This window comes from Scyliorhinus torazame, chromosome 9 (assembly GCF_047496885.1).
Source record: "Scyliorhinus torazame isolate Kashiwa2021f chromosome 9, sScyTor2.1, whole genome shotgun sequence".
Lineage (NCBI taxonomy): Eukaryota > Metazoa > Chordata > Chondrichthyes > Carcharhiniformes > Scyliorhinidae > Scyliorhinus > Scyliorhinus torazame.
In genome coordinates, this window is record NC_092715.1 from 98,751,072 (window position 1) to 98,777,425 (window position 26,354).

The window sequence follows — 26,354 nt, forward strand, 5'->3', positions numbered from 1 at the left end:
CATTATTGCATTACATTTCACATTTTAGGGAACAATTAAATAGAGCAGGTGAATTGGCTAGGCAACATTTAAAAGTTGCACAAAATGTGATGAAACGGGTAGCGGCATGAAATCCAAAGTTTGTAGTTTTGCCAGTGGAGATAAAGTTTTAGTGTTGTTACCAGTGGTAGGTGAACCTTAGGAAAAAGGTTTTGTGGACCTTATCAGATTGAAAGGAAATTAAGTGAGGTGAATTATGTGGTAAAAACACCAGATAGAAGGAAGACTCACCGAGTGTGTCATGTGAATATGCTTAAAAGGTACTGTGAAAGGGGAGAGAAAAAGGAGGAGGTTTTATTGATTCTTACTCAAAGTGATGAACCAAATACAGATGACTGTGAATTTGATATACCTCAAATTAAACTGGAAAATGAGGATGTTCTTAAAAATTGGGATAAATTGTTGAGTTACCTTCCAGAGGAAAAACAAACTGACCTGAAAGAGTTATTGATATCACATGGGCAAGTTTGTACAGATAAATTGGGAAGTACTAAAATGGCTATACATGATGTAGATGTGGGAAATGCTGTTCCAATCAAACAACATCCATACAGACTCAACCCTTTAAAATTGGCACAGGTTAACAAAGAGATTGAGAGAATGCTTAGAATGCTCACCCATAGTGATGGTACCTAAACCAGACAGTACCCAACGGTTGGGTGTGGACTACAGAAAGGTTAATGCAGTTACAAGAACAGACTCTTATACTATGCCACGTTTGGAGGATTGCACTGAGAAAGTTCCGGCTTGGGTCACTGTCTGTGCGGAGTCTGCACATCCTCCCCGTGTGTGCGTGGGTTTCCTCCAGGTGCTCCGGTTTCCTCCCACAGTCCAAAGATGTGCAGGTTAGGTGGATTGGCCAGGATAAATTGCCCTTACTGTCCAGAATTGCCCTTAGTGTTGGGTGGGGTGACTGGGTTATGGGGATAGGGTGGAGTTGTTGACCTTGGGTGGGGTGCTCTTTCCAAGAGCCGGTGCAGACTCGCTGGGCCGAATGGCCTCCTTCTGCACTGTAAATTCTATGATTCTATGAAAGGGGGACAATCAGCTTTTATTTCCAAACTGGATTTACTTAAAGATTACTGGCAGGTACCTTTATCCGAAAAGGCGAAGGAGATTTCAGCTTTTGTGACTCCAGATGGTATATACCAATTCAAAGTTATGCCTTTGGCATGAAAAACGCACCAGCCACATTTCAACGGTTAACTAACAAAGTTGTTTCAGGATTACACAATTGTGCAGTATACATCGACGATCTGATAATTTTCAGCCAGACATGGACAGAACATTTGAAACATCTAATGGAGTTATTCGATCGACTTCAGGAGGCGGGTTTGGTGATAAACCTAGCCAAAAGTGAATTTGGAAAAGCCCAAGTCACTTTCTTTGAGGAGTTTTTGATACTCTCAAAATGAAGGGAAATAATGTGATTTCTTGGCATAAGTGGATTTGCTCGAACATTTGTCCAAATGTTTTGTAGCGTGATTGCTCCACTGATGAACTTGCTGAAGAAATGTCAAAAATTTCAGTGGATAGCGGCTTTCAACAGGCATTTGACAGCCTGAAAGCTGTTATAACCAATGCTCCTGTGTTGGAGAATTACAAGGTACTCTGTGATCAGATTGAACTAAAGTATCTGACTTTAAAGAGAAATGCTGAGGCGTAGAGAAATGGACGGATCGTGCAGAGACCTTCTTGTTCAAAGAGACTGTCAATCGAGAAAGATTTCAGTTGGAAGAACGGAAAAAATATGGACTATATTATTGTACCTGTTTGCCTGTGTTGTTTTTTGAAACTAAAAAGTATATTTACTGTGTGCATTTCTTAAAGGATAGTGAAAAGGTGAAAAATGAAACCATCTTGAAGTTGATGGTTTAGTTTTTTTTCTTGGGGGGAGGTGTCATGTGAGAGTAGCTTTAAGAAATGGGTGTTTATAAATGGGTGTGTATATAAATATCTGTAGTGAGAGTACCTTTAAGAAATGGGTGTTTACTACTGCAGTGATGTCAGAGAGTGGGTGGAGCTGGGCAGTCTGCCAGCGTTTTACTTTCGCTTTAGGCTGTTTGCTGCAGGGTGTGTTTTAGTTTAGTTTTCACCGTTGGAGCTGAAGCCAGACCAAGCAGGTGTACTGCTGTTCTCTCTGCCATCAAAAGACTATCTCTTGATCATTTGGTGAATTTAGCATTATAAATGTTTTCAATAGTGACTTTAAACTGATGTGCTTCTGATAAAGGTTTTGTTTTTAAGTCATAGACAGGAAGGGGCATGAGGTCCTGCAGCAGGAGTTCAGGGAGCTAGGCAGAAAGTAAAAGACAGGACCTCTAGGGTTGTAATTGTAATCTCGGGATTACTCCCTGTGCCACGTGCCAGTGAGGCTAGAAATAGGAAGATAGAGCAGCTAAACACGTGGCTAAACAGCTGGTGTAGGAGGGAGGGTTTCCATTATCTGGACCACTGGGAGCTCTTCTGGGGCAGGTGTGACCTATATAAGAAGGACGGGTTGCATCTAAACTGGAGAGGCATAAATATCCTGGCCGCGAGGTTTGCTAGTGTCACACGGGAGGGTTTAAACTAGTATGGCAGGGGGGTGGGCATGGGAGCAATAGGTCAGAAGGTGAGAGCATTGAGGGAGAACTAGGGAATAGGGACAGTGGGGCTCTGAGGCAGAGCAGACAGGGAGAAGTTGCTGAACACAGCGGGTCTGGTGGCCTGAAGTGCATATGTTTTAATGCAAGAAGTATTATGGGTAGGGCAGATGAACTTAGAGTTTGGATTAGTACTTGGAACTATGATGTTGTTGCCATTACAGAGACCTGGTTGAGCGAAGGGCAGGATTGGCAGCTAAACGTTCCAGGATTTAGATGTTTCAGGCGGGATAGAGGGGGATGTAAAAGGGGTGGCGGAGTTGCGCTACTGGTTAGGGAGAATATCACAGCTGTACTGCGGGAGGACAACTCAGAGGGCAGTGAGGCTATATGGGTAGAGATCAGGAATAAGAAGGGTGCAGTCACAATGTTGGGGGTTTACTACAGGCCTCCCGCCAGCCAGCAGGATATAGAGGACCAGATAGGTAGACAGATTTTGGAAAAGAATAAAAACAACAGGGTTGTGGTGATGGGAGACTTCAACATCCCCAATATTGACTGGGACTCACTTAGTGCCAGGGGCTTAGACGGGGCGGAGTTTGTAAGGAGCATCCAGGAGGGCTTCTTAAAACAATATGTGGACAGTCCAACTAGGGAAGGGGCGGTACTGGACCTGGTATTGGGGAATGAGCCCGGCCAGGTGGTAGATGTTTCAGTAGGGGAGCATTTCGGGAACAGTGACCACAATTCAGTAAGTTTTAAAGTGCTGGTGGACAAGGATAAGAGTGGTCCTAGGATGAATGTGCTAAATTGGGGGAAGGCTAACTATAACAATATTAGGTGGGAACTGAAGAACATAGATTGGGGGCAGATGTTTGAGGGCAAATCAACATCTGACATGTGGGAGGCTTTCAAGTGTCAGTTGAAAGGAATTCAGGACCGGCATGTTCCTGTCAGGAAGAAGGATAAATACGGCAATTTTTGGGAACCTTGGATAACGAGAGATATTGTAGGCCTCGTCAAAAAGAAAAAGGAGGCATTTGTCAGGTCGAAAAGGCTTGGAACAGACAAAGCCTGTGTGGAATATAAGGAAAGTAGGAAGGAACTTAAGCAAGGAGTCAGGAGGGCTAGAAGGGGTCACGAAAAGCCATTGGCAAATAGGGTTAAGGAAAATCCCAAGGCTTTTTACACGTACATAAAAAGCAAGAGGGTAGCCAGGGAAAGGGTTGGCCCACTGAAGGATAGGCAAGGGAATCTATGTGTGGAGCCAGAGGAAATGGGCGAGGTACTAAATGAATACTTTGCATCAGTATTCACCAAAAAGAAGAAATTGGTAGATGTTGAGTCTGGAGAAGGGTGTGTAGATAGCCTGGGTCACATTGAGATCCAAAAAGACGAGGTGTTGGGTGTCTTAAAAAATATTAAGGTAGATAAGTCCCCAGGGCCTGATGGGATCCACCCCAGAATACTGAAGGAGGCTGGAGAGGAAATTGCTGAGGCCTTGACAGAAATCTTTGGATCCTCACTATCTTCAGGTGATGTCCCAGAGGACTGGAGAATAGCCAATGTTGTTCCTCTGTTTAAGAAGGGTAGCAAGGATAATCCAGGGAACTACAGGCCGGTGAGCCTTACTTCAGTGGTAGGGAAATTACTGGAGAGAATTCTTCGAGACAGGATCTACTCCCATTTGGAAGCAAATGGACGTATTAGTGAGAGGCAGCATGGTTTTGTGAAGGGGAGGCCGTGTCTCACTAACTTGATAGAGTTTTTCGAGGAGGTCACTAAGATGATTGATGCAGGTAGGGCAGTTGATGTTGTCTGTATGGACTTCAGTAAAGCCTTTGACAAGGTCCCTCATGGTAGACTAGTACAAAAGGTGAAGTCACACGGGATCAGGGTGAGCTGGCAAGGCGGATACAGAACTGGCTAGGTCATAGAAGGCAGAGAGTAGCAATGGAAGGATGCTTTTCTAATTGGAGGGCTGTGACCAGTGGTGTTCCACAGGGATCAGTGCTGGTACCTTTGCTGTTTGTAGTATATATAAATGATTTGAAGGGAAATATAACTGGTCTGATTAGTAAGTTTGCAGACGACACAAAGGTTGGTGGAATTGCGGATAGCTATGAGGACTGTCAGAGGATACAGCAGGATTTAGATTGTTTGGAGACTTGGGCGGAGAGATGGCAGATGGAGTTTAATCCGGACAAATGTGAGGTAATGCATTTTGGAAGGTCTAATGCAGGTAGGGAACATACAGTGAATGGTAGAACCCTCAAGAGTATTGAAAGTCAAAGAGATCTAGGAGTACAGGTCCTCAGGTCACTGAACGGGGCAACAGAGGTGGAGAAGGTAGTCAAGAAGGCATACGGCATGCTTGCCTTCATTGGCCGGGGCATTGAGTATACGAATTGGCAAGTCATGTTGCAGCTGTATAGAACCTTAGTTAGGCCACACTTGGAGTATAGTGTTCAATTCTGGTCGCCACACTACCAGAAGGATGTGGAGGATTTCGAGAGGGTGCAGAAGAGATTTACCAGAATGTTGCCTGGTATGGAGGGCATTAGCTATGAGGAGCGGTTGAATAAACTCGGTTTGTTCTCACTGGAACGAAGGAGGTTGAGGGGCGACCTGATAGAGGTCTACAAAATTATGAGGGGCATAGACAGAGTGGATAGTCAGAGGCTTTTCCCTGGGGTAGAGGGGTCAATTACTAGGGGGCATAGTTTTAAGGTGAGAGGGGCAAGGTTTAGAGTAGATGTACGAGGCAAGTTTTTTACGCAGAGGGTAGTGGGTGCCTGGAACACGCTACCGGAGGAGGTGGTGGAAGCAGGGACGATAGTGACATTTAAGGGGCATCTTGACAAGTACATGAATAGGATGGGAATAGAGGGATACGGACCCAGGAAGTGTCGAAGATTGTAGTTTAGTCGGGCAGCATGGTCAGCACGGGCTTGGAAGGCCGAAGGGCCTGTTCCTGTGCTGTACATTTCTTTGTTCTTTGATGTTAAAAATGAAAGCTTAAAGGTTTACTTAGTGTTGTAGTCTTTGGGGGTTGTATTTGAATTGATGGTTGCTAAGATGTTCACTGTATGTTTTAAAAAGGTTAACTTGAGTTCAGAGAATAAACATTGTGTTGGTTTAAAAAATACTTTTCCAATGATGATGCCCCCACCAGGGGGGGAAGCGGAGATAGTGGTGGCGATGGATGCCGAGAAAGCATTTGATAGAGTGGAGTGGGATTATTTGTGGGAGGTGCTGAGGAGATTTGGTTTTGGGGATGGGTATATCAGGTGGGTACAGTTGCTGTATAGGGCCCCGATGGCGAGCGTGGTCACGAATGGACGGGGGTCTGACTATTTTCGGCTCCATAGAGGGACGAGGCAGGGATGTCCTCTGTCCCCGCTATTGTTTGCACTGGCGATTGAACCACTGGCCATAGCATTGAGGGGTTCCAGGAAGTGGAGGGGAGTACTCAAGGGGGGAGAAGAACACCGGGTATCTCTGTATGCGGATGATTTGTTGCTATATGTGGCGGACCCGGCGGAGGGGATGCCAGAGATAATGCGGATACTTGGGGAGTTTGGGGATTTTTCAGGGTATAAACTGAACATGGGGAAAAGTGAGTTGTTTGTGGTGCATCCAGGGGAGCAGCGCAGAGAGATAGAGGATTTACCGTTGAGGAAGGTAACAAGGGACTTCCGGTACTTGGGGATCCAGATAGCCATGAATTGGAGTACATTACACAGGCTTAATTTAACGCGGTTGGTGGAACAGATGGAGGAGGACATTAAGAGATGGGACATGGTGTCCCTGTCATTGGCAGGTAGGGTGCAGGCGGTTAAAATGGTGGTCCTCCCGAGATTCCTTTTTGTGTTTCAGTGTCTCCCGGTGGTGATCACGAAGGCTTTTTTCAAAAGAATTGAGAAGAGTATTATGAGTTTTGTGTGGGCTGGGAAGACCCCGAGAGTGAGGAAGGGATTCTTGCAAAGCGTAGTAGGGACAGGGGGGGGCTGGCACTACCGAGCCTAAGTGAGTATTACTGGGCCGCCAATGTTTCAATGGTGTGTAAGTGGATGGGAGAAGGGGAGGGAGCAGCGTGGAAGAGATTGGAGAGGGCGTTCTGCAGGGGGACTAGCCTACAAGCAATGGTGACGGCACCGTTGCCGTTCTCACCAAAGAAATACACCACAAGCCCGGTGGTGGTGGCTACATTGAAAATTTGGGGGCAGTGGAGATGGCATAGGGGAAGGACGGGAGCTTCGGTGCGGTCCCCGATAAGAAACAATCATAGGTTCGTTCCGGGGAGAATGGATGGGGGATTTGGAGCATGGCAAAGAGCTGGGGTAGTAAAACTGAGAGATCTGTTTGTAGATGGGACGTTTGCGAGTCTGGGAGCCCACATGTTCTGGTCATGCCCGGCACTACAGGGGTTCTGGGTGGGGGTGGCAAAGGTGCTTTCGAAGGTGGTGGGGGTCCGGGTCGAACCAAGCTGGGGGTTGGCTATATTTGGGGTTGCAGAAGAGCCGGGAGTGCAGGAGGCGAGAGAGGCTGACGTGTTGGCCTTTGCGTCCCTAGTAGCCCGGCGCAGGATATTGTTAATGTGGAAGGAAGCCAAACCCCCGGGTGTGGAGACCTGGATAAACAACATGGTAGGGTTTATAAAGTTAGAACGGATTAGGTTCGTGTTAAGGGGTTCGGCTCAGGGATTTACCAGGCGGTGGCAACCGTTCGTTGATTACCTCACAGAGAGATAGAGGGAATGGAAAAGAAGTAGACAACAGCAGCAACCCAGTTGGGGGGGGGGGGGGGGGGAGGAATCGAACGGACTCTCAGAGATGTTATTGTATATGTATAATATGTATAGGTAGTTGTTATAGGTAATTGTACATTGGATTGTTGGATTGTATTTTTGGAGAGTATTTATTTTGGACAAGGCAGTTGCCATTCAGTTTTGTTTTTGTTTATATATTATTTATTTATTTGTTTAAAACTGGCCACTGTTATTTATATTGCTTTATTGTTGTGTAAAAGAAACACTACGTACTGTTATGTTTGGCCAAAAATCTTGAACAAAATATATATTTTTAAAAAATGTTTCCATTTCTGCTGTACCACACCTGTAGAGTGGGCCGTGTGTTCCCCATACCATAATCTAGTAAAAGTTGTGGGTCAGCTGAATTCCATGATACACTTTGGGGTTCTCTAAACCCTGGCCCATAACAATGCAAATTTTAAAATGACACTAAAATAGGTGGGTACTCCGCATAGACAGTGATCCAAGCCAGGAATCGAACCCAGGTCCCTGGCGCTGTGAAGTAACAGTGCTAACCACAGTGCTACCGTGCCGCTCATGAAGAGAGATTAAACAGTTTAGGCCTATACTCTCTCGAGGTTAGAAGAATGAGAGGAGATCTAATTGAGGTATATGAGATGATAAAATGTATTGACAAAGTAGGCATGGAGTCAATGGTTCCCCTTGTGGGGCAATGAGAGTTTTTCGGCTGAGTAGCAGATTTAAAACAGAGATGAGGAGGAATTACTTCTCTCAAAGGGTCACGAATCTGTGGAATTCACAACCTTAGAGTGGGGTGGATGCTGGAACATTAAGTAAATTTGACAAGATGACAGATTTTTAATTACCAATGTGTTGAAGGGTTATGGCGAACGGGCAGGAAGGTGGAGTTGATGCCGATAGATCAGCCGTGGTCTTATTGAATGACGTAGCAGTCTCAAGGGGCTGAATTGCCTACTTCTGCTCCTAGTTCTTATGTTCCTATGATCTAAGAAGTTTCCAACCATCAGCAGTTCCTGTGCTACCTCTGGTGCAATTGGAAAGTCAGGAATCTCAGCAGAACTGTTGGTGTAGTGAGCCTTGTAGGTAAAATACATGCACACTTTTGATAGCACATGGGATGGAATCTCACAAAAATTTACTTTGTTTCATTTTCAGCAAACTGTCCTTGGCCACTCAACATAGCTTTAGTAGTGCCAGAAGTCAATGAACCTTCTTGCATTACAATAAATTCATGGCTAACGGAAGACATAAAACCAAGTTGACTCTGCCCAATTGTTTTCTAATTTTCTAAGTGTGTGGCACAGTGCCACAGTCATTAGCACTGCTGCTTCACAGTGCCAGGAACCCGGGTTCAATTCTGGCCTTGGGTGACATCTGTGTGGAGTTTGCAGGTTCTCCTCGTGTCCTTGTGAGTTTCCTCTGGGTGCTCCTGTTTCCTCCCGCAGTCCAAGCTGTGCAGGTTAGGTGGATTGGCCATGCTAAATTGCCCCCTTAGTGTTCAAAATGTTTAAGTGGGGTTACTGGGTTATGGAGATAGGATGGGGGGGGGGGGAGGGGGGAGGGGGGAGAGAAGAGGGGGTGCCTAGGTAGGGTGCTATGATTGTATGATTCTTCGGCTCTGTGAGGACCACTGTAGATTGCTTCCACTAGCTGAAAGTTAAAGCAAATCTTCCAGCTGCCTTTCCCTCATGAAATCCAAACTGAACTGCCTGCTTCTGTTAGCGAACTCAGACAGCGAAACTAAACACAAGAATCTTTTAAGCAATGTTCCACCCTAAATCCTCAGCGGGATTCTCCCTTCTGGGGACTAAGTCCCCACTCCGGCAGGAGAACTCCAACCACTCCAGCGTCAACAGCCCCCGATAGTGCGGAATTCTCCACACTTCCGGCGGCTAGGTTAACGGCGGAGGGGTTGGCGCAGCTCCAGCCGGCGGCGAAGGGACTGTGCAAGTCCGCGCATGCGCCAAAGGGCCGGCGTGATCTCGCACATGCGTGGAACCGCCGGTGTGTTTCCACGCATGTGCAAACCGGTCGGCATATTTTGCCGCATGCACGGGGCGTTCTCTTCTCCGCGCTGACCATGGCGGAGCCCAACAGGGGCCGCGCGAAAGGAAGAAGTGCCCCACGGAACAAGCCCGCCCACAGATCGGTGGGCCCCGATCACAGGCCAGGCCACCGTGGGTGCCCCCCCCCCCCCACCGCCGGGTGGGTGCCCCCCCCCCGGGTCGGACTCCCCCGCGCCCCCCCCGAGGACCGCCCCCGCCGACTTACCTGGCAGGTCCTGCCGTGTGGGACCATGTGTAACCCATGCCAGCTGGACTGGCCAAAAACGGACGGCACTCGGCCCATCAGGCCCGGAGAATTGCCGGGGGAGGCCGCTGCCAACGGCCCCCGACTGGCGCGGCGCGAATCCCGCCCCCGCCTGAAAAACGGCGCCAAATAATATGGCAGCCGGTGTCGGGGCGGCGGGGCGGGATTCGCGCCGCCCCCGAGGGGTTCACCGACTCGGCGGGGGGTCGGAGAATCCCGCCCTCTATCTTTATGACAATGTGGCATGCTTTGGGATAATTCAAACGGAAATTTCAATGAATAATCTTATTTTCAACACAACTTAACAACACATTCTACAACCCATACGAATAAGTTTGACAACCCTTTCTCCAACTCCCTGGGTCCATTACTAGCTTAAAGGTGGATGATTCATTGTTCAAAGTTTTTCAGAATCAACTCTGATTTCATAAGGTAAATAAATATAGGTTAGCATTTAACTGTAATTAATTCCAAGCTTGTTTGAATTGCATTTACCTCAGGGCTGCTTTTCAGTTTCTTAATCAGATGTCCCCATTAATCTATAATGAAACTTCAGTTCCTAATACTAAAAGTTATATTTTAAAACATAACCACGGACCAGATTTTCACAACATTAGTTTACTTACATTCTATTTCCTCTTCATAATTTTTGGTCATGTGGAAGAATTTGGTAATTGCCAAGTTCACCAATGTTTCTGATATTCACTCAAAAACATATTCTGATACAACTATGATATTTAGTTTGTTTTCGCTTCATTTTCCTCCATTTGACCAATTTAACTAATTATTAAAACTGTAAGGATAAACTATTTGAAAGACTTAATAAAATCTCCCAAAAGGACAATGTTAACAGTAATAACTGATGATGTAATAATTATAACAGTCAGCAGGTGGCGATCACATCCCAAAGATAAACTCTTTCACAAAACATTGCCCTGTTTATGCAGCTATTTGATTCACTCTTTGTTCTAATTGCTTTGCAAGATCTAACTGAGATGAAGTTTGTATTTTTTAAGCATTATCATCTCCTTTCAGATTCGAGGAATTTAACAGGCTATAAAACCTATCAGCTTTTCTATGCTGAAGAAAACTAGCAAATTTGAATACTAAAGGAAAATAACTTGGGCGGAATTCTCTGTCCAGCGACGTGGGAATTGCGAAATACCATTGAGCGGAGAATCAGTCAGCTGAAAATTGAGGCCAGCACCATACAGCCAATGGAATGCCATGTTCCAGTGCCTTGACAGTGACGTGAATGCGTTCCGCATGCAAATTGTGATGGCCGTTGGTATATCATCACCCAGCCCAACCTGGTATTCTCCGGGTCTTCCACAATGCTCCACCTCCACAAGGTGGAATTGCCGACGGTGAGGTTCACTTGTGGTAGTAAAGCTCAGGAATCAGGCGCAGTGGTTGCTGAGGGAGAGAGACGGGGTACGAGCAGTGTCCACATAGTGTGCCGACAGTTGTGACGCTGGTCGGGAGCTTCTGCCAGAGCCAGGGGGAGTAGCGGGGGGTGGCCAGGCGGTGGCCCGTGGGGTCAGGGTGGTCGGGCATGGATCACCATTGCCGCAGCCTGCAAGGCAGCCATGTGGCTACACACGCAGCTGACTGCCCACTGTGAATTTAGCGCCATGGGTTGTATGGGTGCTATGTTCTGAGAAACATAGAAGATAGGAGCAAGAGGAGGCCATTCGGCCCTTCGAGCCAGTTTCGCCATTCGTCACGATTATGGCTGATCATCCAACTCAATAGCTTAATCCTGCTTTCTCCCCATAAGCCTTAATCCCATAACCTGCTTGATGCGACCATCAATTCACACAAGACGATTAGCAGAAGTGAACAGTGGTTTTAATAAGCTAGATCTGTGCCTGCCTGCGACTGCTCTGTACTGAGTGCCGCCTACAGGCTGCAGGTTTATACGGGGGCATCAACATAATACAGTACAATACAGTGGTGAATTGCAGTAGCAGTACGTTCACCACACTGCTTTCTCCCCATAACCCTTAAGTCTCATATCTAGTTGCCTCTTGAATATATTCAATGTCTTAGCCTTAACTACTTCCTGTGGTAATGAATTCCACTCTTTGGGTGAAGAAATGTCTCCTCATCTCTGTCCTAAATGGACTACCCCGAATCCTCAAACTGTGACCCCTGGTTCTGGACACACCCACCATCGGGAACATCCTCCCTGCATACATCCTATCTCGGCCTGTTAGAATTTTATAAGTCTCTATGAGATCCCCTCTCATTCATTGAACTCCAACAAAAACAATCCTAACCTAGTCAATCTGTCCTCATTGATCAGTCCCGCCATCCCTGGAATCAGTCTGGTAAACCTTCGCTGCACTCCCTCGAGAGCAAGAACATCCTTCCGCAGGAAAAGAGACCAAAACTGCACACATTATTCTAGGTGTGGCCTCACCAAGGCCCTGTATAATTGCAGCAACACATCCCTGCTTCTACACTCGAAACCTCTCGCAATGAAAGTCAACATACCATGTGCCTTTTTTACCGTCTGCTGCACCTGCATGCTTACATTCAGCGATTGGTGCACAAGGACACTTAGGTCCCACTGCACACTCCCCTCTCCCAATTTACAGCCATTCGGATAGTAATCTGCCTTCCTGTTTTTGCTTCCAAAGTGAAAAATCTCACATTTATCCAAATTATACTGCATCTGCCATTGATTTGCCACTCACCCAACCTGTCCAGATCATGTTGTAGGATCTCTGCATCCTCGTCACAGTTCACCCCCCCACCTAACTTGGTATCATCTGCAAACTTTGAGATGTTACATTTTGTTCCCACGTCCAAATCATTAATATATATTGTGAATAGCTGGGGTGCCAGCACCGATCCCTGTGGCACCCCACTAGTTACTACTGGCCAATTTGAAAAGGACCTGTTAATTCCTATTCTTTGTTTCCTTTCTGCCAACCAATTTCTATCCATCTCAATACACTTCCCCCAATCCCATGTGCTTTAATCTTGCACAATAATCTCTTAGGGAGTCCTACTTCGTAGTGCAGTATCATCGGGGGAAGCCAATCCCTTTTTACTGCACCATATTCTAGAGGTGGATTTACACTTCTGGGGACCCCGCGCTCTCCCTCTTTGCAAGCTCCATGTCACCCCTGCCCTCTGGTGTCTTATATTACCCTTGGTGGTAATCTATTGTGTTCTATGCCTTTTGATCCAGAATGGTCTGTTGAGTTGACAACAAAGAATCCACCAATCATTAGATTGAAACAAAACTAATTTATTGGATAACGATTAATTAAATGAAGTTCGCACACACTACTGAGCTATAGTTAATAATAAAGTAATATTGAATCTGTCTAGCAGTAATCAATAATCTAAATAGTCACCGATAATATCCTCATGTTAACTCTCTCCAATCTAATACTCTCCTCGTGCTGTTCTCAGGTTTTTTCCTTCACTAACTACCCAGCATTCTCTGAGGTCTGAGTTATATACAGAGAAATGGTGGTGCCCTCTGGTGTTTGAATTACACAGAGATGTAATAATTAACCCTTCACTAACTTGCCTATATACATATCATTACATGGTGATATGACGTTCCGCCCCAAATGGCATTGAGCCGAGGCCCAAATGTCAAGCCCTGCCCCAAATGATATCAAATTCCACCCCAGTGACTCCCCTCCCATGATCCCTGATGCATACTGCTATTATCTTCCCTGCAAACTCTCATGCAGTGCAGCCCCGAATATTAGTACCATAAAAGAATGTTAGTGCCTTTTTTATGTTTCATTCAATTCAAAACTGGCACTCTAAGTGGAGTCCCATTGAACAGGCGCTGGTATTTTCATGGTAACTTCATTGAAGCCTACTTGTGACAATAAGTGAGTATTATTATTATTATACTCATAAAAGGTACTATCAAAATTGGTGTTGTAGAGGACGCGCCTCTTTGGCTGGCTCCAGGCATATTACTGAACACAGTACAGGCAGTTTTATTCTCCATTGAATTATTGCAAACATCCAGCATTAAAGTTCCTTCACTCAATCAGAACAAAATTAACAAAAAAAATGATTTAAGTAGCACTGTACTCTGAGCACCTGCTTGTGCCAGAGAGGCTGCTAGAGTGCCAATGACTTGAGTATTGTCAATGCCAGTGCTGCTGAGTTGGCCAAGACTACAGCAGAGGCACAAAACAATGGAAAATGCAGAGTTAATATGAATGGGTTTTGTCGAATCTGATTTTTAACATATTGCAGATCTGGCAGTACCAGGGCAAAGAGAAACAGGGTTAACTTTAGTGACCTTTCATCAGAGTTATTCCCGCAAAAGGTCCTTGACCTTAAACGTTAGACAACATTTTCCCAAGCTGTTGGAAGTGGGTTCCAGGGCGAATGGAGTGGGAAAGGAGATTGCAGAGGGATGTTATCTCATTCTATTGCAGCTTTTCCAGGGGATAACATGTGCTTCCCAAGGGTAGGTAGAAAACCAATTATAGTTTAAAAGACAATTTTTCTATGCTTGGATATTTCTTTGCCAACATTCAATGAGTCACACACTGAGTGCAATTGACCAGGTTGGAGAGGGCAACTGTATAGCGGGAACCCAGAGTGAAACTGACCTGAGATCAATAGTATAGTGGGTGAAACTTGCAAATGTCAGTCACAGTGAAACTCTCTGCTGAGGATCATTTCACCCTAAGGCCATCTCACCTAATTGCCTGTTAAACCTCTCTGTTACATGGGGTCTGCGCATTCTGAAGTTAATGGGAACTCTGAGGAGGCTCAACAGCCCCAGTAACAGGGGCAGCAAGTCCAGCAGCAGCAATTACCTTCTCCACAGCCACGTACAGCTGGAGGAAACAGAGGGAAATGACAGGAGGATGCACCTTGAAGGGGTGGATAACCTCAGCATAGAGCCCCCAGGGTAGGAGTCAGTTTCCTCAACCTCTCTAAACAGCAGTGTCTGTTGCATTAGCCCAAGTCTATGTTCCTGGCTTCCCATTGCAAAGTACCAACTACTCAAATGGGCACACAAGTTATTGCCCATTTCACTGACCTGATGCAAACTTGCAAAGAATTTTCTGGCCGCCTCTGCTGGAATTTGACAGCCACCATCAGTTCACAGAGGCGGACATACACTGATTGGTGCTACCACACCACAGCCACCTCTCAGTAAGGGGCCCCCCAATTTGGACAGGGCCCCATGCTGCAGCATTGTGTATTTCATGGTAAGTTCACCTGTGGGTATTACAGTGAGCAGAGAGTTTAGTACGTGTGTAAGCTAAGTGGGCGAGGGGGCTAGTGTAACAAGTAACTGGACAACTGGGTAGGGTAGCAGGTGCATGGAAGAGGACGTAGGCTGGCATTTCAATGGTTGAGTGGATAGGGCAGCAGATGGGACGATGAGGCTGTAGAGTGGCAGATTAGTGGGTGGGGGGGGAAGTGGCATGTGGGTAGGTGAATGGGTAGGGTTGTTGAGGGGAGAGGGTGGCAGGTGATAGGTGAGGGGTAAGGTGGCAGGTAAGTGTGTGAAATTGTCAGGTGGGTCAGGTGATTCGTGGAATAGTCGGGTGGGGCAGGGGAGTTGGGTGGTTGGGGTGCAGTCGGATTGGGAAGATAGCTGGTGGGTTGGAACAGGTAGTCATGATCCAGTGGGAGTTGGGCCGGGAGGTGTTTAGTCGGGTGGTGGTGGGGGGGGTCAGTACTCGGGGGCGCAAGGGGGTAGGTTCAGGACTTGACCAAGGCTTCACAGGCCTAAAATGGCTTCTGCTGACATTGCAAGTCATAAGGCCATAAGACCAAAAAAAGGCATCTGCTGACCTGACAGGTCATAAGGTTGAACACTACAATCTCTTGAGCCACCAGATAAGACATTACATGAACCTCTGATAAGAGGGAGTAGAATAAAGTGTGATGAATGATATCTGTATACATATGTACCTTTAAAGGCCCCTTTTAGACCAGGTTTGGAACCCTGGGGGACCGCCTCCGGCACCGCTCCCAGGAAGCTGTATATAAGGTTACATTCAGTAGACAGCGTGCAGTGAGCACACTTCTCGGCATCTGTCTGGTTCTCTGGTTATTAAAGCCTTTGTATTATCAAACTCCTCTCCTGAGTCGTAATTGAGGGTATCTCAATTTAATAACCAGTCTACATCAAGATGGCCAGCGGTCTAAAGCCGGAGAAGCTCAATTTGGACGCTCGGACGCCGGAGGCCACTGAAATTTTTAAATACTGGCTCCGGTGCTTTGAGGCCTATCTGAATTCCTCAGAGACTGAAGTTGACGGACCTCGCAAGCTGAGCTTACTACATGCCCGGGTGGGCCACCGACTATCCTCCGTGATCGAGAAAGCTACGACGTACGAAACGGCGGTCGAAATCCTAGAGAAGCGCTTCGTAAAGCCGATAAACGAGGTACACGCCAGACATTTGCTCTCGACCTGCCGCCAGCGCTCCGGGGAAACGCTAGATGAATACTTGGAGAGGCTCACCGCGCTCGCCAGGAACTGCGATCATAAAGAGGTGATGGCAGAAGTCCACATGAACTTACATATTCGTGATGCTTTCGTGTCCGGTATCCGATCCACGTACATCCGCCAGCGGCTCGTAGAAGACGGAGCGAAGTACCTCCAAGGCACGGTGACACTCGCCTCTTCTCTGGAAGCGGCCGACCATAATCTCAGCATGTACTCCGCGGACCTTGGGAACCCATCTCGATCCCCTCCAGACTCGGCATCGCTTCAGGCCTGCGCCGCGCGGCGACCCGCTCACACCGGGGCCCCCCCAATGATATTTCTGTGGGCAAGGCCAGCATTCATGCCAGCGTTGCCCGGCCCGCTCCGCTATCTGTGGCGAATGCGGAAAGAAGGGGCACTTCGCGAAGGTCTGCCTTGCTGGGCCCAAACGTCAGAAACAAAAGTCTCATCGGGCCCAGAAATCGAACTCCCGGGACCACAGGCCCCGCAACGCGGCCGTGCGGCGGCCGGACACGCCTATGTCTGACACGTCATCGGCCTCGTGCAAGTCATGGGGGCAGCCATCTTGGTGGCGGCCATCTTCAAAACTCAAAACGTGCGACCGACGGCAGCGGCCATTTTGCGAGTCCGATTCAACCGAGGACTCTGACTGCCCGCAACTAGGAGCAATCACGCTCGATCAATCTCGGCCAAAGCACCTGCGAAACTCAATGATGCAGGTTCAAATCAACGGCCGCGACACCCCCTGCCTTTTTGACTCCGGAAGCACGGAGAGTTTTATCCATCTAGACACAGTAAGACGCTGCTCCCTGCACACCTATCCCGCCTCCCAAACTATCTCCCTCGCATCTGGGTCTCATTCGGTCCAAATCACAGGGTTTTGTGTCGCAAACCTCGCTATCCAAGGCGCCAAATAAGCCCGTTTTAAACTTTATGTCCTCCCTCACCTCTGCGCCCCCCTGCTGCTCGGTCTGGACTTTCAGTGCAGCCAACGAAGCCTGACACTGAAGTTCAGCGGACCCCTGCCCCCGCTCACGGTATGTAGCCTGGCAACACTCAAAGTTGCACCACCCCCCCCTTCGCGAACCTCACCCCCGATTGTAAGCCCGTCGCCACCAGGAGTCGGCGGTACAGTGCCCAAGACATGACTTTCATCAAGTCATAGGTTCAGCGGCTACTAAAAGAAGGGGTTATAGAGGCTAGCAACAGCCCTTGGAGGGCACGAGTACTGGTAGTCTGCTCCGGGGAAAAACAACGTATGGTGGTGGACTGTAGCCAGACCATAAACCGCTTTACGCAACTCGATGCGTACCCACTTCCCCGCATAGCAGAAATGGTGAACCAAATCGCCCAGTATCGAGTATTCTCCACGGTCGACCTGAAATCGGCCTATCATCAACTCCCTATCCACCCAGAGGACTGCCCTTATACAGCCTTCGAAGCAGCCGGTCGGCTCTTCCACTTCCTCAGTGTCCCTTTCGGTGTTACAAACGGAGTCTCTGTTTTCCAAAGGCCAATGGATCAAATGGTGGACCAGTACGGCTTACGAGCTACATACCCGTAATTGGACAACGTCACCATCTGCGGCCATGACCAGCAGGACCATGACGAAAACCTGAGGAAGTGCCTCCAGAGCGCCCGGGCCCTCAATCTGACATACAATAAAGAGAAATGCGTGTTCCACACCTCCCGGCTATCCATCCTCGGCTACGTCGTGGAAAACGGGGTCCTAGGGCCAGACCCCGACCGCATGTGCTCCCTAAAGGAACATCCCCTCCCCGTAGCCTCAAGACACTCAAACGGTGCCTGGGGCTCTTTTCCTATTATGCCCAGTGGGTCCCCAGATATGCGGACAAAGCCCGTCCACTCATTAAGACTGGTGGACCACGGTCTTTCTCCTGACGGCTGAGGCTCAGTCGGCCTTCAGTCGTATCAAGGCCAATATCATCAAGGCTGCCATGCACGCGGTGGACGAAAACATTCCCTTCCAGGTAGAAAGCGACGCATCAGATGTCGCCCTGGCTGCTACCCTCAACCAGGCGGGCAGACTGGCAGCGTTCTTCTCCCGAACCCTCACCGCCTCGGAAATTCAACACTCTGCAGTCGAGAAGGAGGCTGTAGCACCGTCAATATGACGCGAGGCAGGTTGAGGTAATGTCAATTGAAGGCTTTATTAAGCAGAACTTTATCCCCAGCAGCGTGGTTACAGAATGCAGCTGCTGAGGGAAATGGAGGGAAAACTGGGTTCTTATACCGGCATTTCTGGGTGGAGTCCAGTAGGTGGCAGATCCTATCAGGACCTGGCATCCCTCCACCAATAGCCTGTCGACACGTGGTGTACCGTATTACCCCTAATACATACCACCACATTCACCCCTTGTTGAAAAAAACCCGGCGGGATAGTGGTTCGCATGGTGGTAGGGGTTTACTGAGTCGGTACTGTGCCGTAACTTTGAACAAAACACAAAATTATCGCTTCAACTGGGCCAACGGGCCAAACAGGGTCGGCATGATGCCATAGTTATAACAAGACACAATAACTGAAAACGTTGAGAGTTAAAGTGATTCGATGAGCCGGATGGGCGCCCTGGTCGTCCTTTCCGATCGTCTCGGGCGTGGTGGTGATGGCGCTGGCTCGAGTCCCGTCGACTCTGGGAGCGTAGCGCTGTCCCCTGTGTCCTTACTCCTGGGCAGGTCTGGGAGGAGAACCGAACACCCCGGGAAGGGGGTGGCTGCGGGATGAACTGGCGGGAGTGAGGAGGTGGTGATTGGCGTTGGGGGGGGGGGGGGGTGTGGGTAGCTCCGGCGGGCGCCAGATCTCGCAGGGAGATCGTGTCCTGTCGGCCATCGGGGTACTCCACATAGGCGTAGTGCGGGTTGGCGTGAAGGAGATGCACCCGTTCCACCAACGGATCTGACTTGTGCGCCCGCACATGTTTCCGGAGCAGAATGGGTCCCGGAGCTGCTAGCCAGGTCGGAAGTGGCGTTCCAGAGGAGGACTTCCTAGGAAAGAGGAGGAGGCGCTCGTGAGGCTTTTGATTCATGGTGGTGCACAGCAGGGACCGGATGGAGTGAAGGGCATCTGGGAGGACTTCCTGCCAGTGGGAAATTGGAAGGCTCCTAGACCGGAGGGCCAGCAGGACGGCCTTCCAGACCGTTCCATTCTCCCTTTCTACCTGCCCGTTCCCCCGGGGGTTGTAACTGGTTGTCCTGCTCAAGGCTATGCCCCTGCTGAGCAGGAATTGACGCAATTCGTCACTCATAAAGGAGGACCCCCTGTCGCTATGGATATAGTCGGGGAAACCGAACAGTGTAAAAATGGTACCGAGGGCTTTAATGACCGTGGACGCTGTCATGTCGGGGCAGGGGATGGCGAAAGGGAAACGGGAGTATCCGTCAACGACGTTCAGGAAGTACGCGTTGCGATCGGTGGAGGGGACGGGGCCTTTGAAATCCAAACTGAGGCGTTCAAAGGGTCGAGAGGCCTTAACCAGGTGTGCTCTATCTGGCCTGAAAAAGTGCGGTTTGCACTCAGCGCAGATCTGGCAGTTTCTGGTGACTGTTCGGAGTCCTCGACGGAGTAAGGGAGGTTGCGGGCCTTAAGGAAGTGGTAGAAACGAGTGACCCCCGGGTGGCAGAGGTCCTCGTGAAGGGCTTGTAGACGGTCCACTTGTACATTGGCACATGTGCCGCGAGATAGGGCATCGGATGGCTCGTTCAGCTTTCCGGGACGATACAAGATCTCATAATTGAAGGTGGAGAGTTCGATCCTCCACCGCAAGATCTTGTCGTTCTTGATCTTGCCCCGCTGTGTATTATCGAACATGAAGGCAACCGACCGTTGGTCAGTGAGGAGAGTGAATCTCCTACCGGCCAGGTAATGCCTCCAGTGTCGCACAGCTTCCACTATTGCTTGTGCCTCCTTTTCCACTGAGGAGTGGCGGATCTCTGAAGCGTGGAGGGTTCGGGAGAAGAAGGCCACGGGTCTGCCTGCTTGGTTGAGGGTGGCCGCCAGAGCTACATCCGATGCGTCGCTCTCCACCTGGAAAGGGAAGGGACTCGTCGATGGCGCGCATCGTGGCCTTTGCGATATCCGCTTTGATGCGGCTAAAGGCCTGGCATGCCTCTGTCGTCAGGGGAAATGTAGTGGACTGGATTAGTGCACGGGCCTTGTCTGCGTACTGGGGGACCCACTGGGCGTAATAAGAAAAGAAGCCCAGGTAACGTTTCAGGGCTTTGGCACAGTGGGGGAGAGGGAACTCCATGAGGGGGCGCATGCGTTCAGGGTCGGGGCCTATCACTCCATTGCGCACTACGTAGCCCAGGATGGCTAGACGATCGGTGCGGAACACGCATTTTTCTTTGTTGTAAGTGAGGTTCAGGGCGTGAGCGGTCTGGAGGAATTTTTGGAGATTGGCGTCGTGGTCCTGCTGGTCGTGGCCGCAGATGGTGACATTGTCGAGATACGGGAACTTGGCCCGTAAACCGTGCTGGTCTACCATTCGGTCCATCTCTCGTTGGAAGACCGAGACTCCGTTCGTGACGCCGAATGGAACCCTTAAAAGTGGTATAACCGCCCATCTGCTTCGAAGGCAGTATAGTTGCGGTCACCGGGACGGATGGGGAGCTGGTGGTAGGCGGACTTGAGGTCCACGGTGGAAAAGACCTTGTACTGTGCAATCCGATTGACCATGTCGGATATGCGGGGGAGAGGGTACGCATCTAGTTGAGTGTACCTGTTGATGGTCTGACTATAGTCGATGACCATCCTCTGTTTCTCCACGGTCTTAACAACTACCACCTGGGCTCTCCAGGGACTGTTGCTAGCCTGGATGATGCCTTCCTTCAGCAGCCTCTGGACTTCGGACCGGATAAATGCTCGGTCCTGGGCGCTGTACCGTCTGCTCCTTGTGGCGACGGGTTTGCAATGGGGGAGGACATACAGCCGGTAATTTCGGAACTCCCTCCCCTGCACCGTTAGGTTAGCGATGCAGAACCCAGTGATCTGAATGGAGTGGGATCCTGCCGCCAGGAAAATTTTCTGGGTGCTTGGCCGAATTACGAGGGAACAGCGCCTTACTGTGTCCGGATGAATGAAGCTCTCCGTGCGCCCAGAGTCGATAAGACACGGCGTCTCGTAGCCATTCACTAGGACTGTAGTGGTTGCAGTCTGGAGCATCCGGGGTCGCGACTGGTCGAGGGTCGTCAAAGCCAGACGTGGTTGATGAAGTTGAGCATCGTAATCAGGCAGTATGTGGCCATCTGTGTCGGGGTCCTTCAGCCAAGATGGCGGCGTCCACGGATCGCGCACGGTCGGGGGTAGACAAAATGGCGGCGCCCATCTCTCCCTCGTGGCGTCCGGGGTCCAAAATGGCTGGGGGGCTGGGTCTGTGGTCGTGTTCCTTCCCTGGAGATAGCGGCGACCCCGCGGGACTTGCACACCGTCGCGTAGTGGCCCTTCTTCCCGCAGCTTTTGCAGGTAGACGCGCGGGCCGGGCAGCGCTGCCGAGGGTGTTTCAGCTGGCCGCAAAAATAGCAGCGGGGCCGCCCCGGTTGGTCTGGTATTTTGGCCGCGCAGGTTTGCGGGGGTGGGGGGGGTGTCGGAGAGTCGACCACAGCGGGGGTCCACGGAGCCCAAGGGGCTGTAGTGCGGTCGGGGGCGTAGGCGCGGGCGTTATGCGAGGCCACATCGAGGGATGCCGCCAGGGCCCGAGCTTCTGTAAGTCCCAGAGATTCTTTCTCCAGAAGCCTCTGGCGGATCTGGGAAGAGGCCAAACCTGCCACATACGCATCGCGGACCAGGAGCTCTGTGTGTTCACTCGCTGTTACCGCCGGGCAGTTGCAGTTTCGACCCAGGATCTGCAGGGCGTTATAAAACTCGTCCAGCGATTCCCCCGGAAATTGCCGTCGTGTGGCGAGCTGGTAGCGAGCAAAAACCTGGTTGGCGGGCCGTATGTAGATATCCTTCAGCGCGGTGATGGCACCGGTGAAACCGTCCTTGTCCTCGATAAGGGAGTAGATGTCAGGACTCACCCTGGAATAGAGGACCTGCATCTTTTGTTCGTCAGTCGGTGTGCCGGGGGCCGTTCGGAGGTAGCCCTCAAAGCATGCCATCCAGTGCTTGAAGATAGAGGCCGAGTTAGCTGCTTGGGGTGCGATGCGCAGGCACTCCGGGGTGATTCGGAGCTCCATGTTCCCACGTCATTTTCTTCAATTTAAATTCTGCTGAATAAATTGTAGCACCGTCAATATGACGCGAGGCAGGTTGAGGTAATGTCAATTGAAGGCTTTATTAAGCAGAACTTTATCCCCAGCAGCGTGGTTACAGAATGCAGCTGCTGAGGGAAATGGAGGGAAAAACTGGGTTCTTATACCGGCATTTCTGGGTGGAGTCCAGTAGGTGGCAGATCCTATCAGGACCTGGCATCCCTCCACCAATAGCCTGTCGACACGTGGTGTACCGTATTACCCCTAATACATACCACCACAGAGGCACAAGCCATAGTGGAGGCCGTGCAGCACTGGAGGCACTACCTAGCCAGTAAGAGGTTCGCCCTCGTCACCGACCAACGGTCGGTCGCCTTTATGTTCGATAACGCACAACGGGGCAAAATAAAGAATGATAAAATTCTGAGGTGGAGGATCAAACTCTCTTTTTTTTTTAAAATATGTTTATTAAGGATTTTTCAACAAAACTTTCAACCATACAACACCCTCCCCCCCCACCCCCCCGTAACAAAAAGAAAAGAAAAGTCGCATAGCAAGACATACACGTGTCACGTGTCAAATCAACATAATACAGGACTTTGTACATTGGATTCCTCCCGCACATATCAACTTTCCAGAACATTTATGTATTTTCTTGCTCAAGTGGCCCCAGGAAACACCCCCCCCCCCCCCCCCCCGAAAGAGATGTCCCCCCCTCCCCCCCTGGGTTGCTGCTGCTGACCGAACTTCATCTAACGCTCCGCGAGATAGTCTAGGAACGGTTGCCACCGCCTGGAGAACCCCTGCACAGACCCTCTCAAGGCAAACTTTATCCTCTCCAACGTGATAAACTCTGCCATGTCATTTATCCAGGCCTCCACGCTAGGGGGCTTCGCATCTTTCCACACTAACAAGATCCTTCGCCGGGCTACCAGGGACGCAAAGGCCAGAATGCCGTCCTCTTTCGCCTCCTGCACTCCCGGCTCGTCCGCAGCTCCAAATAGTGCTAGCCCCCAGCTTGGCTTGACCCGGACTTTCACCACCTTAGATATAGTTCTCGCAACTCCCCTCCAGAACCCATCCAGTGCCGGGCACGACCAGAACATATGGGCATGGTTCGCCGGGCTTCCTGAGCACCTCCCACATCTGTCCTCCACCCCAAAGAATCTACGCAGCCTCGCCCCCGTCATATGCGCTCTGTGAATAACCTTGAACTGTATCAGGCTAAGCCTGGCACACAAGGAAGAAGAATTAACCCGACTCAGGGCATCAGGCCACAGACCCTCTTCGATCTCCTCCCCCAACTCCTCCTCCCATTTGCCCTTCAGCTCCTCTACCAAAGCCTCCCCCTCTTCTTTCATCTCCTGGTATATCGCCGACACCTTGCCCTCTCCGACCCATACACCTGAAATCACCCTGTTTTGAATCCCCTGTGCCGGGAGCAGCTGAAATTCCCTCACCTGCCGCCTCACAAACGCCCTCACTTGCATGTACCTAAACGCGTTTCCCGGAGGTAGCCCAAACTTCTCCTCCAGTGCCCCTCGGCTCGCAAACGTCCCATCAATGAACAAGTCCCCCATTCTTCTAATCCCTGCCCGATGCCAGCTCCGAAACCCCCACCATCCCCTCCACTGGATCCGCCACATACAGCAACAGGTCGTCTGCATATAGCGACACTCGATGCTCCTCTCCCCCTCGGACCACCCCCCTCCATTTCCTGGACTCCCTCAATGCCATGGCCAAAGGTTCAATTGCCAATGCAAACAACAGGGGGGACAGGGGGCACCCCTGCCTCGTCCCTCGATGCAGCCTAAATTACTCCGACCTCCGCCGATTCGTAACCACACTCGCCACCGGGGCTCTATATAGGAGCTTAACCCAGCTAATAAACCCTCCCCTGAACCCAAACCTCCACAACACTTCCCAGAGATACTCCCACTCTACTCGGTCAAAGGCCTTCTCCGCGTCAATAGCCGCCACTATCTCCGCCTCTCCCTGCACCGATGGCATCATAATCACATTTAGGAGCCTCCGCACATTGCTGTTTAGCTGCCTGTCCTTTACAAATCCCATCTGGTCCTCGTGAATCACCCCCGGGACACAGTCCTCGATCCTCGTAGCCAGCACTTTTGCCAGCAACTTAGCATCTACGTGGAGGAGCGAGATCGGCCTGTACGACCCACATTGCAGTGGGTCCTTATCCCGCTTCAGGATCAAAGAGATCATCGCCTCCGACATTGTCGGGGGCAGGGTCCCCCCCTCCCTTGCCTCATTGAGAGTCCTCACCAGCAATGGGGCTAACAGGTCTACATACTTCCTATAGAACTCCACCGGGAACCCATCCGGCCCCGGGGCCTTCCCTGCCTGCATGCTCCCCAGTCCTTTAACCAGCTCCTCCACCCCAATTGGCGCCCCCAAACCAGCCACCTCCTGCTCCTCCACCCTCGGGAACCTCAGTTGGTCCAAGAAACGTCGCATCCCCTCTTTTCCCACTGGGGGCTGGGATCTGTACAGCTCCTCATAGAAGGCCTTGAATGCCTCATTTACTTTCACTGCACTCCACACCGTAGTTCCCCTTCCATCCTTGACTGCACCTATCTCCCTCGCTGCCATCCTCTTACGGAGCTGATGTGCCAGCATCGGCTCGCCTTCTCCCCATACTCATACATTGCCCCCTGTGACTTCCTCTACTGTGCCTCTGCCTTCCCTGTAGTCAACAGGTCGAACTCCGTCTGGAGACCTCGCCTCTCCCTGAGTAGTCCCTCATCTGGGGCCTCTGCATATCTCCTGTCCACTCTTAAAATCTCCCCCACTAACCTCTCCCTTTCCTTGCCCTCTCTCTTCTCCCTGTGAGCCCTGTTGGAGATTAACTCGCCCCTGACCACCGCCTTCAGCGCCTCCCATACTACTCCCACCTGCACATCCCCGTTGTCGTTGGCCTACAAGTACCTTTCAATGCACCCCCGCACCCTCCCGCACACTTCTTCGTCTGCCAGCAGTCCCACATCCAACCGCCACAACGGGCGTTGGTCCCTCTCCTCCCCCAACTCCAGCTCCGCCCAGTGCGGGGCATGGTCTGAAATGGCTATGGAAGAATACTCCGTTCCCTCCACTTTCGGTATCAATGCCCTGCCCAGAACAAAAAAATCTATCCAGGAGTAGGCCTTATGTACGTGGGAGAAAAAAGAAAATTCTCTGGCCAAAGGCCTGGCAAATCTCCACGGATCTACTCCCCCCATCTGATCCATAAACCCCCTAAGCACCTTGGCCGCAGCCGGCCTCTTCCCCATCCTAGATCTGGAACGATCTGATGCTGGGTCCAGCACCGTGTTAAAATCCCCACCCATTATCAAGCTCCCTACCTCCAGGTCCGGAATACGCCCCAACATCCGTTTCATGAACCCAGCATCGTCCCAATTCGGGGCATATACATTCACCAGTACCACCTCTGTCCCCTGCAACCTACCGCTCACCATCATGTATCGGCCTCCATTGTCCGCTACTATGTTCTTGGCCTCAAACGACACCCGCTTCCCCACCAATATTGCCACCCCTCTATTCTTCGCATCCAGCCCCGAATGGAACACCTGTCCTACCCATCCCTTCCTTAACGTGACCTGATCTGCCACCTTCAGATGTGTCTCCTGAAGCATGGCCACGTCTGCCTTCAGTCCCTTTAGGTGCGCGAACACTCGGGCCCTCTTAACCGGCCCATTTAGGCCCCTCACATTCCACGTGATCAGCCGGATTGGGGGGTTACCCCCCCCCCCCACCCCCACCCCCCACCCCCCACCCCTGCCGACTAGCCATCTCCTATTTTAGGCCAGTCCCGTGCCCGCGCCTCCCGCACCCTCCAGTCCCCCAGACGGGAAACCCCCGCTCCGACCACCTCTTCCGTTTTCAGTTCCCCCTCGGCCAATACAGCAGCAACCCTATTTTCCCCCCCTCTCCCCAC

At 50.4% G+C, this 26,354-nt stretch overlaps 1 protein-coding gene and 1 pseudogene across 5 annotated transcripts in view; both read right to left on the minus strand.

Moving 5' to 3' along the window:
- Positions 1–26,354, minus strand: part of mctp1a (multiple C2 domains, transmembrane 1a) — a 1,185,582-nt gene that overhangs the window by 691,988 nt on the left and 467,240 nt on the right. The gene's annotated exons all lie outside the window — the stretch shown is intronic.
- On the minus strand, positions 8,280–8,668 carry LOC140429928 (elongin-C pseudogene; annotated as a pseudogene).